The sequence below is a fragment of the Aphelocoma coerulescens genome, chromosome 5 (genome assembly GCF_041296385.1).
Source record: "Aphelocoma coerulescens isolate FSJ_1873_10779 chromosome 5, UR_Acoe_1.0, whole genome shotgun sequence".
In the NCBI taxonomy this organism is placed as follows: Eukaryota; Metazoa; Chordata; class Aves; order Passeriformes; family Corvidae; genus Aphelocoma; species Aphelocoma coerulescens.
This window is the reverse complement of record NC_091019.1, coordinates 61127793-61142367: the sequence shown is the minus strand read 5'-3', so window position 1 is coordinate 61142367 and position 14575 is coordinate 61127793.

Here is a 14575-nt window from a genome sequence, read left to right as displayed (position 1 = left end):
TGGTCTAACCACAGTCAAAATAATTGAGAATACTGGATTATAACAATATTTCTTTTTTGTGCTGGAAAACAGATGTTGAAGTATAGCAAAACATTGAAAGCATCACAGCCCAGCATGCATGTGTCCCATGATTACCACAGAACTAATAAAGGCTTAAAAATAAAGAAGGTGATGATCCTGATGATGACAAGAGAAAAGCTTTGAAGAGGAAGACCTAACAGCTCTGTGGAAAGCATATCACATCTTCCCATGACCCATGATTTTGTAGTAGGTATTTCCAAGGACTGGAAGAAGGGCAGGGCCCTTGTGGGCAGGACGTGGCCCTGGCCCCAGAGGGTGGGCAAGGCTAGGAGAGGTGTCCAGCTGCCTCCCAGAACAGCCCTGGGCTGTTGCTTTGATATCCCCATCTGGGTGCTGCCTGCTCTGCCAGTGCTTGCCCTCGCTGAGAGCCATCCTGCTGAAACCCCTTTGTGCATCCAGACCTGCAGCACGTCAGGAAACAGCTCTGGCATGGAGACTTCACCTCTTACTGCTCATGCACCACATGGAGCTGTCTGCTCCAGCTTGTGGGCACAGAGAGATAAGAAGAGATGAGAGACATTCATGGAGGGGAGTGTTTGAAAACCATGCAGAGCTGGGATCAGAGCTTGCTTCCACAATGACTCTTCAGCCACATGAATAATCTCCATGAGGTGAAGAGGGAGCAAGAGAGTGTTTCACCTGAAAAACATTCTGTATAAAGAGTAGAAGTGGCAGAGTAGTAAAGAGCTTGATTAGAAAAAGTAAAATCACAGGACAAAATTTATGGACTGTTGGCACAAGGAGGGGAGGCTGCAAAATGCTTAGCTGAAAGAAGCTAAGGAAAAGATGTGGAACTGTTTTTTAATTACTCTGTCTGGAGAAGATTATATGGAGATTAAGGGAAGTGCATGTTTGCAGAGATAATACAGCTTGAGGGACAGCCAAGAGATCAGAGGTTGTTCAGATGTTTACCACTCATCCAGTGCCTTTCAGAAAGTGAAGCCACAAACTGAGGCACTCACTGGCCAGGAAACACTGCCAGCACTCACAGGCTCAAACTGTGCCAGGCCAAAGCAAAAGTAGAGATGATGATGCATTTGTCTGAGCATGAAAAGTCAAAACTTAATTTTGATTAGGATAATTGTAACCTAAAGATCAGCCTGGACATGCACCAGGCTACTGAGATGCCACAGTTGGCTCTTGCCTGTGCTCCGTGCCCACCAAAAGCTGTGTGCCTGCATCCATGTGGTGCCAAGCTCCAGCAGAAAAGCCCCTGGGAGCAGAGTATGTCGACTTTGAACCAGCACCAGGCTACTGTGATAACACAGCTTTTAGCTGGATTATACCATGGACACTTATGCTGTATAAAGGTGGCTTGAAAGGTGTTTGTATAATGAAAAAAAGCATCACGTATTCCCAATTGCTTTGTTTATTCAGTTATATTACTGCAGAATCACAGATTCATTTAGGGTGTAAAAGACCTCCAAGATTATCAAGTCCAACCTTTGGCCAAACCCCACCTTGTCAACTAAACCATGGCTCCAAGTGCCACATGAGCACCTCCAGGGATGGTAACTCCACCATTTCCTTGGGCAACCCATTCCAATGCCTAACAACCCTCTCTGTGAAGAAATTCCTCCTGATGTCCAACTCGAACCTCCCCTGGTGCAGCTTTTACCGAGCACCAGTTTGCTCCAATAAATTTAACTACGATCTTCCTCTTCCCTCAGAAATCCAGGGCTTCTGGGAAAGCTGTGTATTGAAAACCTGCTGGTGTAAAAAGCTGGCTGCTACAATCAGTGCAGAGACTTGGATCCAAACAGCACAAATCTGGACATGGCAACCAAAGAGCAAGCAGTGCTGCACCAATGCAGAGCAGCTCTGGATGTGTTTTTCTCAACCTCTTGTCAAGCTGTGTCCATCTTTGCTGAACATCTGGAGATAGAAACCAGCTTTTACACAGGTATTCCAAATGAGATTCTGCTGTTTTCCAAAGCAGGAGCTTTCTCCAGTCTTTTCACCAATACTTGATTTTCCTCTTTGAAGTCTTACCTCCTGTGTGTTAAATTAGTTGCAGGATTAGCCCCCTCCTAAAATTTACATGTAAATTCCATGTGTTCTACCTGAAAGAGCTGTTGATGCAACTTTTCATGCCACTGAAGGGCACTTGTCAGGAGACAGCTCCATGGTTTCTCTCCAGTGGATATATGACCATTTTTGTAATAGAAAACAAGAGTTATACATGTGAAACGAAAAGAAGTCTGAAATGAATGAAAAATGCAAATCTTGGGTTCATCTGCCAAATTTCTAACATCTCTTAGGTCTGTCTCTGCCCAACTCAGCTCCTTTGTGCTGCAATAAAATACATTCTATTCAACATGGCCAAACTTAAAAATCTCTGAGGGGGAGGGATGTGTATTTATTTTTTTTAACACATCTGTGGATTTGCGACCCTCATTCTTCCCCTCCCACAGTATTCAGTGTTCCCAGCAATGAGCCCCTCAGGGCTTTTCTTTTTGGAGAAAACTTCAGACACTGAGAGCTACTTCAAAAAGATACTATCCATAGCCAGATATTTGCAGTGTTTAGGTGTGAGCAAAGATCTGTAATTAAAATAGTTAAGTTAAAAAAAGGAGTAAAATGTCTGAGAAGAAAAAGCTGGATTTACTCTTGCTGAGAACATGGTTAGGCAACAAGTTACATTAACAAATACACATCCTGATTCTCTGTTACTACTTGGTTTATGCTAATGAATTACAAAAATTCTCTTATAAAATTCAACACATGCACTATTTTGCTAAGTTCCATAGCTGTACAGAAATGTATCTGAGCAGATACCTTATGATACCCGAAATCTGGGAATAAGCCAGCTGTAACTAACTCAAAACAAAGTACTAGAAGGACTGATAAGGGACTGGTAAAGATTTCACTGTGAAACTATTGGAATTTAAGAGTTCATCTGCTGAAGGATGCCTTAGCTTTGTTATCTTTTTTCCACCGGTTTGATGGTTGCACTTGGGAGCAGACTCCCCGTACTTGGAGCGACTTTGCAGTAAGAGGTAGAAACTACGAAGTGGAAAAGCCACCTAGTGGTACAGGGACATGGTACCAGGCAGGGGCAGGTACCTCTGAATTCCAAGGAAAGGTTTGTTCTCATGCCGGGACACCGTGCCCTGGCATGTTATAAAGGGTATTTATTATTATTCATGGGAGTCTGGAATGTGTATTGTGGATGAATGAAACCTACACGCAAATTAAATATATTTTCCAAAGGACAGCACCATGAAACTTTATGTTGGATTACTGCCTGTTTTATATATGCTGTGTAGACTATAACATCTCATTAAGAGCTATTTCAGAGAATTAAAAGAGGATGAATGAGTTTGCCCCATTTTTCTTTCCACCTGTCCAAATAAATGTAGGAGTTGTTATAAGCCCAGCTGCCCAGAGCCCAGAAAGAGAAGAAAGGCTATAAAGAAAACACCCATCTGTACTATTTATTTTAATTTTCATTGTGTCATAGCTTTGAGGCACAACAAGTCAATGCATTTGCAGAGCTAAGGACTGGTTATCCACACCTCTGCTCTGGATCCCACTGGTGATTTTTCTGAGAATAATTTCTACAAGGGCTGAAAAGAGTTGGGAAAGCCATCCAATCTGGGTAAAACAAAAATTCACCCTCCAGCAAAAGGCTGCTGGGTAGGGCTGATCAGGGCAATGCATGATCAGCATGTGAAAGTCTGTCTCTTCAGAAAGGCTGAGAGTGCTGGGGGATTATTACAACAGCTCCATTCCTTCAGGACCCTTCAGCTCAGTGCAAGCAGCACAGAGTTGTTGCAAGAATGAAGGCATATCTCCCTTTGGCATGCAGTGATTAAACCTGAGCCTGTGTAAAGAGTAATAGAACAAGCAGCACGCTCTTATCTAAATAGTCAAAATGCGAAGTCACAGCCCATATACTGAGGTTTGGGTTTTATAATGCCAAGGTCTTTACAGCTTTGTGCTCAAAGCAGAGTGTTCACTCATTTGCAGATTCATCTGTGAGCACACGGACCAGGGAGTTCTACAGACCTGAGGGATCAGCTCCTACCTGGATGCAGATACCCACATTGCACAGCCAGGCCTCACAGGGCTCTTCAGCCTGTGCTGGTTGTTGAGTGGAGGGAGAGAGAGGGGGATGACCATGCCAGGCTACAGCTGGGTTAGATAGCTACTGGAAATTGTGGGACTGTGTGAGCAAACACACCAGAACAGTCCTGACTGCAGCCCCCTGTAACACAGGCATCCCAGCTCTGAGGATCAAGCAGCCCTTAGCCACTGCCCACCTCTTATGTAATGAAAAGGGGACATGGCAAAGCCCTCAGCTGTATAAGGGACAGATATGAATGAAGGGAACTGTGAAAATGAAGCCTCTTTAGGTAAATGAATTTCATCCTCAGAATGGGAGGCTTAACAAGTCAAGCTAGGCAATTAGAGTAATTACCCCTAAATGTTTAATTACATAAATGCATCTGCAAAAACATGCCAGGCCTGAGGTTTACTGCCTGTAGTAAATGCATGAATGTGCCGATCTGTGCATCAAATAAATCACGGCATTTATGAATGTGAACTGACAGAACTGCATCTGCTGAGCTAGAAGAGGAGTAAAGACACAGAGGAAAATATCTGCAAGCACCAGTATTGCCCCAGTGGACATGGAGCTTGGTAGCCAGGGCGGTCAGGATGTGGGAGTAGGGAGCAAGGACAACAAACCCAACAACTGCCATGTGAGATCTGCTCCAAGCCATGGGGTGTTGGTCAGAAGACACCAATTTCTTCTCTTTGCACCACTTGGCCACCATAAGCCTTTTAGGCACCCTTGAGGCAGGCGCAGTGTGGGCAAGGAGAAACCTAAACCAGGGGGATAGAAATCTGTGGCAAAAAGTAAAAGGGATCTGGGAAGGAAATTCTGGAACTGTGCCCCATGCGTAGGGTTGTGAGGAGCAGCATTCCCAGATGTGCACAAACATTACACATAGCTTGGAGTTAATCAGTCAGCTTTCCAGATGAAGGTAAAGAGAAGCCTGTGTGTGAGAAGGCACACATAGACCTCCCAGGACACTCATATTGGCCTCTCCGTGCTCATTGAAGCTAACAGGAGGCTAATTTGGGTGATTGAGTGTGGGGGTTGTGCCAGAATGCCTGACAGCACTGGAATTTATAGGTGGACTCGAGGCTGCCACGTATGCACTGCTTTTCTCTGGTTAAGTCCTTTCTGTTTGGTAAAGATTTCCAGAGGTGCAGCAGATGAAATCTCAATGGACTGTCTCCACGAGCACTCCCCACAGGTCAGGACATCCTGCTCAAGTGTAGAACCTGCACGCTGTGCTGCACACAGGTGCAGCAGGTCCTCTGCTCCCCAGAAAGCCTCAGCCACTGGGGGCATGCTCAGTTCAACTGCTTGATGCCCTTCCCCACACTGTGGGATTCACAAGTAAGTGTTGTCCACATGGGCACCACAGTCATGCAGGACATCTCATCCAATGCTGATAGCCTTAAGTAGGACTGTTTCCAGGTGGAGCAGACTCACCTGTCCCCGATTTCCAAGGTTTAATAAAGACTTTTGAAAGACTTCAGGAAGTCTCTGTGGTTTGTATTTCATTCACTTTGGTGCTGGTAAAGAGAAATGTGGAAATCTCACAAGCAATGCTCTCTGATGAAATTTCTGCAGTAGCTTTTCCTGGTATGCCCAGATTCCTGAATCTCCCCTAGTGCAGATCCTTTGTTTAAATGCATTTTCTGCCTCTATCACCAAAAAATGCAATCAGTAAAAATCTAACAGCCTACACTACACAATTCAAGGTGCAGGAGAAATGACCCCAAACTTCTTACACCAAGCTGTTACAATCCCACTGTCTGGTTTTCCAGGGAAGTTTCTTTACTGCTCTTCCACAGTCCAAGTGTTCTGCCTGTTATTTAATGAATCAATTAGTTTCAATTTTGTTTTTGAAGTGTAAGTTCTGCATATCTTCAAATTTCACTTTTGCATTGATGCCTTAGATCTTGACCTTTGTGTTTTTTAAATCCTGCACTGCTTAGAGTGTAACTCTGAAGTTTCTTGTAGCCTGTTAGCTTCTGCTCTCTCATGCTAGGCAGACATAACAAAGCCTCTCCGGCCCTGCTTTCCAAGGACACCAAGACTGTCCTAGGCCAAAAGTATAAACCAAAGAGCTGCTAAGGGGGGTGGAGGCAAACTGAGGGGAAAACTGAAGCTTTAATTGGAGAATGAACCCTGATATGCAAATGAACCAAACCTATAAAAGAGTGAAGAACTCATGACCTGGGGTCCATCTTGGGGTCCATTTTGGCAATAGCCTGTGGCTCCCAGGGTGTACCTTTGAAGGCCTTTCAAATAAATACCTATTTTATTCTTTTACTCCTGTCCAGTCTCTGTATCTAGGAGGCCTCTTAAGGCATCAGCATCCCATCCCTCATGTTTTGTGGGGAGTTTTACAAGGTCACACAAGAGCCTGTTCAAATCAATTGTATCACCAGTGGCAGAGTGGTGAGATGTGACATGAGCTGGCACACATAAGGTGATAGCAGCTTTGTTAGCTCCGTACTCACATCAGCCAGAGCACAGTGTTGTTGTCCACAAGCCCTCAGGTTGGTGCTGGTGTGTCTTGTCCGGGTGTTTCAAAAGACAAAGTAAATACATAAGCTGTATGGTGGGACTGTAATACTGGTACTGTCTGGCCAAAGAGGCACTGCTGGGAATTGGTTTTCAGTCTCCAGATCTGGCACTGGAGACTGGAAGAGAATCCTCCCAGGCAGCCAAGTGCAGACATGATTGCCTGTTCAATACACATCACTGTTTCCATGTAGTCCACTTTACTGAGCAAACACAGCTCGGTGCTGGCAGGGATTACTGTTTGTTCTCTACAGCTGCAGCTTTGCTTTGTCTGTGAGTAGCTTTGCCGAGTTTCAATTTAGGGTCCCAATAAAGCTTTAACAAAGCTCCAAACTGCAAAGGCAAACAAAAGAGAGGAAAAAAAAGTAATTAAATGTAATGAGTAAAATACTGTTGTATGACCACGATAACTTGGGATACTGGGAACTGCTCGAGAACACACTTCGCTTTAACAGAAGCTACCACGATGGAAATCACTTCAGAAAAGCACTCCTGCTTTCCAGTGTTTCCACAGGCATCTGTGGTGTGTGGATGAGGGATTCAGCATTCCTCTGCATCCAAGTCCTGCAACTCTGGCCAAGTCAGGCAGGAAACCTTGAAGGGTCTCTGCAAGCTTTCTTCAATGGCCGAAAGGGATACTGTGTGACACAAGACCCTGTATTTGGCGAGCAGCTCTATTGCCTATTTAATACACTCCCAAAGCAGAAAACATGAGTCACCTATTTACCTTGAGATTTAGGCTGGGCACTACAGCAATCCTGAACAATAGAGAATTCTCTATTAGTGTTAGGTTTTAATGAACAAGCCTAAACTGAGGAATGCTTTAGCTCTCTGTGTAACCAACTGCATTGTTTAAGGTCCTGCTAACATTTTTCTTTTACCAAGAACAGGTCATGTTTTGTAAATTTTCTTTGCAGCCGTAAGAATCCCTTCTTTTTAAGGAATTTCTTCAAGTCAATGAAAATTAGACATTCTTTTCTACATATTGCCTGAGAATATGCCCTGTTTGCTTACAGGTCTCATAATTCAAAACTGGAAAAGCAACGTTTTCACGTTTCTCGTTCATGCTCAAAACTGAGGTTTGTGGGCCTGTGCAACCCTGCCAATATTGCCTAGCTGCCCCTCTCCTGGGGAAGGCCCTGGAAACTGCTTCTGTCTCCATGTTTCCTGTAGGAAAGTTAGCTCTTGGAGGAATTTAGGCTTTACAAAGTCTAAAGGCTCTGTCCTGACATGCAATAGCATTTTCCAAACAGAATGCATATGGGTAGACCTCATCCACTTTGAGTTTAAAAAGCAAAATAAACCTTAAAAGCACAGTTCCCCTGGTTTTTCAGCCTCTCCTTGCTGGCTCTTGTGATAGGTTTTTCTGGTAGCCCATCATGGTCTCTCCCACCTTAATATCACAGCTGTTTCTAAGATGTGGGAAGCTTATCATTCCCTTCGATATCTTTGTTCTTATCAATCAGGGCTATGAAACTGGCTATCACCTTTTCAGGTTTCTAGGGGAACATCTCCTCCTTTAATTTCTAATCCAACTGGTTGGAAAATTGTCCTTTAGAAGCAGAGGGAGAGGCACGGACTACAGATACAAAAATTCTGATTTCTCTTGTTTTCACAGTTATGGTCAGATATGATTGTAGAGCAGCAATGTCCAGCACATGCCCCTGCTCAGCGTTTATGTAAGCAAGCAGCATTAATCTCTGTACTAGAAAATAGGCTGTAGTACAAAGCAGAGTTAAGATCGACAGCAAGATCCCTTCCTTCTGCTGCTTTAACCCTTCAGTTTTAAGGCTGGAATGAGAAGGTTTGACGCCGTGATGCTTAAAACAGAGTGAAAAGCAACGGGGCTGCTCTCAGTGCTGGGTATCAGCTCTGCCCCAGAAACTCGGGGCCACACAAGTCATTGATATCGACTGTTCATTACCGGTGCCTTTCCAAGCGTGGTGGTGATTCGCAAAAATCCCTCCCAAAACCTCTTTGCCGGCTCCCGAGTACCGCGGACTCCCCGCTAGATGTCAGCGTCCTTCCTGCAAATCACCGGGGGTTGATTAAAAGCCTCTAATGAGGCTCCCTCATGTAGCCAGGCTCCCAGGGGGCTGCTGGAAACCTCCGTGCCAGCCGGCAGCTGGACCACACGCTGTCTGGGGCAAGGTTTGCACCGAAACGCTTCTGGCTTCGTTAGAAGGATCTGTCCGCCGATGGGAGCCCACCCCAGCGCCTGGCACTGCCCTCCGGACAGCCGCTATGGTCACTGGAGTTAATTGTATTTATCCTGCCGGAAATGGGGCTGTTTATCATTAAATATGACCCGCAGGTGCTCTGCCAGGTGAGAGGGTCCAGCAGCCAGCGCTGGCACCAGGCAGAGTTCTGGATCCCATAAGAGCCTGGTCTGCTGGGGCAGAAAGAGTATTTGTTATTTCCACTTTATTCAGTTATCTGGCTAGGGACAGCTCAAGAAACTCACCGACTACTGAAAAAAGCAGAAAAACTTGTTTTCTTCCTCTTGCCTGAGAAAGGAAGATGGCAGAAGATGAGAGTTAGCACTTCTTGAAATCCAGAAAAAAAATTCCAAATCAAATTACAGGAAAAGTTCCTTTATTTAATGAATCAGTTAGCTTTATTTTTTTTTAAGAAAAGTGTAAGTTATGTGTCATTTCCTGTATGTATTTAGGACAGTTACTTTGTAGAGTAAAATCAAATTTTAAAGCACTTGTATACTCATTTTTAATTGCAACCCAACCCGACCTAAGAGAAAAATAATCACATTAATAGGGAATCATTCACCATTTCTAATAGTTTTATTAAAATATAATTAGGGATCTGAATAAATGCATGTAAGATATAGAATCACTTGAATAAGTAAAAGCCACAGGTGCCCTCCTGGTTAGTCAAATCTAATTAATTCCAACAGTCTCTAAACTTACTCTTTCTTTTAAAAATTGAAATGGCTGTGGAGAACCATTGCAAAAAGAAATTTAAAGTAGCAGATAGATTTTTTTAAATTAAGATTTCCTGATTGTTGAACTTTGTCATTGTTAAAATTCATCACTTCAATCCCTCCCTGAAATGTACAGTTAATCACTTCCTCTAAATACAAAGCACAGGAGGTGATTACCCTTCAGCAGCTACATCTCTGGATTCAGCTTTTTCATTACATTGTAATTACAATGGATCTTTCAAGTTTCGATGAAAATAAAGGCTTAGTAGAACTGAAAATGAAAGTTTAATGGCACAAACTAAACATCAGCTATGAGCAACTTCAGCTCTGGCCTCTTACCCCGATCCCATTTCATTTTTGGACTTGTCTGAAGTGAATAAAGAGCACAGCGCCAAATTACGCAGTGAACTTTGTTATTGAAACAGCATGGAGTAATACTTTGAACTTGAGAGAAATTTACATTTTGGTTTAGTCCATGGTGGTAGGGGAATAACAGCATTTTTGTGTCACACAGGGCTTTCTTGGGGGCCCATCAGGCACTTGGAGAAGAGTTGTTTCATTGCTCCAGCAAGTACACACTCTCCCACACCCAGCTTACCTTCCCCTGCACTGGAAAGAGCTGAGTTTTGTCCTAAAAGTTGTGTCCTTTCATAGAAATGCTGTCTGCTTGTGCACATCTGCCTGCAGCTTGGTTTATATCACCTGGAGAGACCTTGACCTGGCTTTTTGTTGCAGGTTGGTGAAACATCTGGAGCCCTGTGCTGCATCTTGCTGAGTAAGGCTGTACTGGGACAGTTCACTGCACATCTGCTTGGGAGCAGCAGTTCCTGCCTCCCGCTGGTCCTGCAGCTCCTGCTGCAAGGGGTGGCTTTGGGGCACAGCTCTGGGCATCAAACCAGCACATCCAGTTCCCCCAATCTCTCGCTTCGGTGCTCCTGGCACGGTGTGCCAGGACACTCAACCAGCCCAGCTTGAAGCTCTTTTTACTTCTTGCAATGAGCTGTTGGTTGGTTCAGGTCCCTGAAGGACAATGTGGCTGCATGGTCAGTGGGTGCCAGTGCCAGCACCGCAGTCCTGCCCAGCCACAGTGTGATGGGGAGGGGACCAGACAGAGCACATGCCTCAGGGGCTGGGGCAGCTGAATGGGCTCAGCCACATCACAAAATCACATGCTTAAGATCACTGCCTTTGCATTGTACCTCGTGGTGACAAGTCCATGGGATTCATTTGTTCAGTAAGCTGATCCGATTGATCAGAAGCATCCCAGAAAGTGCCTCTATGGAGGAGTAGAATGGAATAGAATCCCTCATTTGGGAGGGACCTACACTGAACATCTCATCCAACTGGCCAAACAAAAGTTACAGCATGTTATTAAGGGCATTGTCTGAATGCCTCTTAGACATTGACAGGCTGGGGGCATCAACAGCCTCTCTAGCAAGCCTATTCCAGTGTTTGACCACACTCACTGTAAAGAAAGGCTTCCTAGCAGCTTTCTGTTGGATCTGCTGGATGAGCTGACTCACTCTGGTGACCTCTCATCACTAAACCCAGGGCAGGATGGAAGGAGAGGGCACAGCTGAGGCAGCTCAGGATGGGGTCACCCTACTGTGATTGCCCCACTTAGATCAGTTCAAACAAAAGGCTGGCTCATGCTCACCCACCTGGGCAGAGCTGCCAGAAGCTGCAGCCTGTGCCCTGCCTGCTCTCGCTGATCCATCAGCTGTGGCTGCCCATGCTGGCTCCAGACAGCCCACTGATAGCCAATGACACACCTTTTTCCAGACTGCTCTGCAGCTCCATCAGCTCATTTAAGATGGGATTTATGATTCCCACAGGTGCCAGTCTGATGCAGAGGAGGTGTGATGTGTAGCCCCACCTGGCTAGAGTTGGTGGGGAAAAGACAGAAATGCCTTTTGCAGAAGCAGCCTGGTTCTGCATCAGCCACTCTCCACCTAAGCCCTGGCCCTGCCAGGACTTCATTGCTCTTCACACCCACATTCCCCCCCTCTTCACCTTTGTCCTCATCTGCATGAGCATCAGCTCTGCCAGGGACTCCTCAGCTCCAGTCTCCTTCCAGATGCTCACCCAGACCATTTCATTCCTTGCCCACCAAACCCTGAGGAGGCTCAGGCATCAGTTTGACCAACTTAGGCTTGAACAGGTCCAACCTCTGCCTGCCTCCACCAGGAATGAGGTCCTGCACAATGACTCCATTACCTCTGACACCTCCAGGGCCGTGCAAAGACTCTTCGTACCCTTTTTCTCCCTTGGCCACAGCAGAGTCCTGGATTTTAGGCAGTGCAAACTCCAAAAACAACAACTCCTGGAAGAACTGCCATCATCACAAAACTTCTGCTACACCTTGGTGTTCTTCTTTGACCTTGCTTTTTCCAATGCAAGCAGTACATGATACATGGTACTGTATTACACTAGCCTATGTATCAGTCCATATTCTCTAGAAATTAAATTTTGGAAAGAGCTTTTAGTTTATTATATATAGTTTATTTATATATATTTTAGTTTTTTATATAGTTTATTATATAGCAGAATAAAGGCCAGAGATTCACTACATGGCAGCGGGGAGATATCCAGCACCTTCCTCTGGTGCTCAAAGCTGGAAGAGGCAGCTCAGCTCCCTGCTGCACTCACAGACCCTGTCTCTAGTGTGTATCTCAGCGAGATCTGGGACTTGCATAGAACAAACCCATATCAGGAGCAATTTAGGAGTGATAATGAAAGGAGAAGCCCTGATTGGCAGAGGGAACAAGGGGCTATTTCTGCCCTCTGAGGCTGAGGAAGTCCAAATCCAGCTGTAGAAGGTGTGACCAGATGTCTCTAAACCGGGCTTGTCTCCAGCCCTAGTGGTGGATGAGCTCACCCTGACATGGGATGCAACATCCCCAGGGTGGGGATGAAGAGTTGCAGGGCTGTGGAGAGGTGTGGGGAGAACAGGGGGTCATGGGATCCCACCTGTAGGGCCCTGCAGAGTCTGAAATGACAGCAATGCTGCACCAATCCTGGTGATTTAGCCCCAGCTTTGTGCTGGTATGGGCTCTTCCTGCTGTCATTTCCTTCCCTTTCTTTGAGATGGGAGGGTGACTGCTGATATTTGGGCTACACACAAAATAACATGAGGGTTTTTTTCCCCCGCAAATTGCAAGCAAGGTGTTGCTCTGTGGTCAGAGGATGAACAAGCAAAGCTGTGACTGGGAGCAACACTTGGCTGGTGGCTGCCTGCACGGAATGGGATTGTTGGAACATGTGCTCCTGTGGAGCAGAAGGTCCCCCAGCGCCTGACACCGGGGCCTTGGTGGCCAAAAATAGCTGGGCCTGTCACAGGGAGGATGATACCCCTGGGAGGCTGAGGCCACAATTCAAGGGACAGTGTGTCACACAGTCAGAAACTCAAGTGTCTCATTTAGCATGCATTTCCCTTGGTTTCAGGAAAGCCGTCTATAAAGTAAATATCCAATAGTTTGCTTAGGAGAAGATGAGTTGGCTAAAAACCTGCCGTGTTGCTGCATGAGCATTTGGGAGCTCAGGGTCCTCACAGTGGGATAAGGGAGAGATGTGTCCACTAACAGTGCTTTTAAAATAGCCCAGTGTGTAAATGACAGAGCAATTTACGGACTCCAGGCAATGCAGGACAGCGAACGTCTCTCAAAATACGGGATCTGTCCCCACACGAATTATAACAGATGACAGTTTACTAAATATATCTGCAATGCCAAAACAAACAGCACTACATACCAAAGCAAGAGGTCACTGCAGTCTGTCTTCACACGTCACTTTTCTTGCTGATCTGCAGGAGACTTTGACCAGGAGGACTGAAAGATGAAGCAGAGAGGCTGAGTGTGTGTATGTGAGGGTCTGCCAGGGAGATGGATTCCCATTTTGGCAAAGGCCATCAGCTGTGCCTTCAAGGGCCGATGTAGTATCTCATTGTATTGACCAGAATAGTCACAATCACCCACAAAATCTTACACAACAGCAACTTGACACAGATAAGGACTGAATGAATGAGACTTTCCAGCTAGAGATAAATTGGATAAATGTTGAAAATAATGAAAAATTAATTGTTTCTCTTGCCCCGAAGTACATTTTGAATATCGTCTGCTTTTCAGGCTTGTGCATAAATACGCATAATTCTGCATCTTTAATTGAAATATATATGCAGCTCTGCTGTTTTTCTGCTGACAGCTCAATGGAGTTACTCTGTTAGTGATCATTATAATTATTTAGTGGTACTGAGATCTTGCTAAGAGGTCTGAGCCATCCTCTGAGACTGTAGAAACCTGGAACCAAAATACATGCCCAGCCCAAGAGCTGAAATTCAATAACAAATTTTATAGTAAAAAAACCCTTTTGTATGAAAGTATCAGCCTAAGGGAGTGAAGAACCCACATCAAACTGAATTTTTTTAGAAACCATAAAAGTTCTAATAGTTCCCTCAGTCCTCCTTGTAATTTTCAGCCAACTGAGTAATCAGTGAAGAAATAATTATTTTAGTGGGACTCCTACATAGCCCCCTACACAGGTCTCATCCCAAGTGGGAGCAGTACATGGAGCAGGGCAGTGTTGAGGCACTCTCATGTTTGCCTGAGCTTTAATCCCCTTGCAGACAAAATCCTGAACTTAAATGCATGGAAAATTGCTGTTGATAATCTTATTTTGAGGGAAAAAAATTATATACTTCAACCAGAATCTGGCAAGGTACAGGCTTTAGCTTCTGACTTAGAAAAACCCTTGTCTGCATATGCACTTCGCTGGCTGGTAAAGTTTCTGGAATTACATTTTTTCCTTTAAAATTCTGAAGACACAATAGCAGCCTGAATTCCCTTTTCTGTGTTATGTATCAGTGCACAGTGGCAGCAGGGCAGGAGACATTTCATAGGCCATAAAACCAGAATGGGCTTAATCCTCTTCTCACAGTAGATTTACATTTG